Raw genomic sequence first — 1,926 nt, 5'->3', positions numbered from 1 at the left:
CCGCCTCGCCGGCGCCGGCGGTGGCTACGGGATCCAGCTTTGGGGGTCGGTACGGGGAGGAGGCGGAGGATGAGCAGTGGTTTGCCTGTTCCGGGGAGGAGGCAGCAACGGGGAGGGGGGGTGCATTGGTGCGGTAAGTGCCTGGTCGGAGGAATCACACATCTGCCGGCGAGACCCCCCGCCCCTCCCCGCGGCGGCCACGCCGCAGTGCGCCGCCCCGCTGGGCCCTTGCTCAGACAGTGTGTAATGATCACATTTGCGCTGCATGAACGTCCCTGACCGCCCCTGCAGCGAACGCATGTCACCCCGCAGGGCACTCGCGGGGCCTGCGCTCGCCAGGACAGCCTCAAGTGGCATTGTTGCTGCCAGATCCTCACCTAAATGTGTTGTTAAGCTAGTTTAAGAAGTGTTGACTACCCTCGAGCCCGAAACGAGCGGCGTGGCGAGGAGGCACGGGCGAGCGGTATGAGCTCGCGAGGCCGGGCGCCAGCTAAGAAGTGATTGAAATAAAACGAGTGTCTAACACGCAACTATGTCTATCACACATTGTCTGAGGGCCGATGGGCCTGCGCGCCCCGGCAATCGGAAGCGGAAAAGTGGTGGCAGTTGCTATCTGCCAGCTGCGCTTGCCCGTGTGTCGGCCCCAGGCAGACGGGCCACCGCCACTTGAAGCTGGAATTATGAAAATTTTACATGTGTTCACTGCTTCATCCATCCCGCTTGAGTTCTTGGTGCTGCAGACGTGTATGCGGAAGCAATTGATGGGGCGCACGCAACTCGCACGCACCGATCCAGTGCCGCCGCCGCGGGCACGGCAGGGAATCTTTCTGTGGGTTCTATACGCGTGTTCCCCTTCATCCGCTGTCCATCACAGTAACGATGCATATATGGAAAGAGTCCAGGAACCCCGCAGGCACAGGCAATCTACGTGGAGCCGATTGCAAGCTTCTGCATCAAAAGCAGAGGCGGCCGCAGCCAGCCGCTTCTGAGCCCCAGCCGGAGCGGCCTCTCGTCCAGCGCTCGGGAACTGATCACAGAAGCTTCACAGAGACCGCGCCGTCGGTCGCCACCCTCACGGGGTACACCTGAGGAACCACGTGCGTCGGCCAGGCACGTGGCCGGGCGCGTGCGCAGTGAGTGCGAGTGAGGACGAGTGGGCATGTTTGCTGTTGTGTGTGCGGGGAGGGGGGGTTTTGCACGTCACACATGTACAAGTGACAGGCAGGGCAGCAACCTCACCCTGCTTGCCGGCCCAATTCAAGCAGGTGGGTTTAGCTGCTGCAGCTGCCGCAAAGCGTCTCGACGGTCACCATTTGCGGCCCAAACCATCATCGACAGACGGGCTCCCGGCCTGCCCGCCTCACATCACGCTCCCTGCTAACCCTCCGCTACCCCTTGCGCCACCACAGGCGCGCGCCGCCGCACACCTTGAGGGGGATCGCGGGCTGCTTGCTCTTGAGGGCCCCCAGGAAGCCGCGCAGCACGTTGCCCTCGGAAGGGCACCACTTGACCACGGCCCCCGTAGCGAGGTCGTACTAAGCAGTCAGAGGGTGTAGGCATGTTGAGGGTGTAGGCATGTTGGAGAAGGGGGGGGGGTTGGGGCAAACTGCTGGAGAGAAGCTGGATCGGCACCGGAAGGGCGCTGCGAAGACCAGCGAGGGCTCCCCCGCGTCACGGCGCCGCGCCCGTACACCACGCCCCTCTCCGCGCCAAGGGCCCGCCTGCGAGCGCCTGGAGGCGACGCCCGGGCCGCGGCGACGGCCTCGCGCAGCGCGCGGCCGTCCGCAGCCTCGCGCGGCCGCGCCGCTGCCCACCTGCGTGCCGTCGAGCGGCACCTCCACCAAGACCCGGCCGCCCTCCTGCAGCAGCTTGGCGTCAAACAGGGGGAACTGGTAGGCGGTGGACTCGAGCTGGGAGGCGTACACC

The sequence above is a fragment of the Monoraphidium neglectum genome (genome assembly GCF_000611645.1).
Source record: "Monoraphidium neglectum strain SAG 48.87 unplaced genomic scaffold scaffold01160, whole genome shotgun sequence".
Taxonomy (NCBI): domain Eukaryota; kingdom Viridiplantae; phylum Chlorophyta; class Chlorophyceae; order Sphaeropleales; family Selenastraceae; genus Monoraphidium; species Monoraphidium neglectum.
This window is presented reverse-complemented; position numbering follows the sequence as displayed.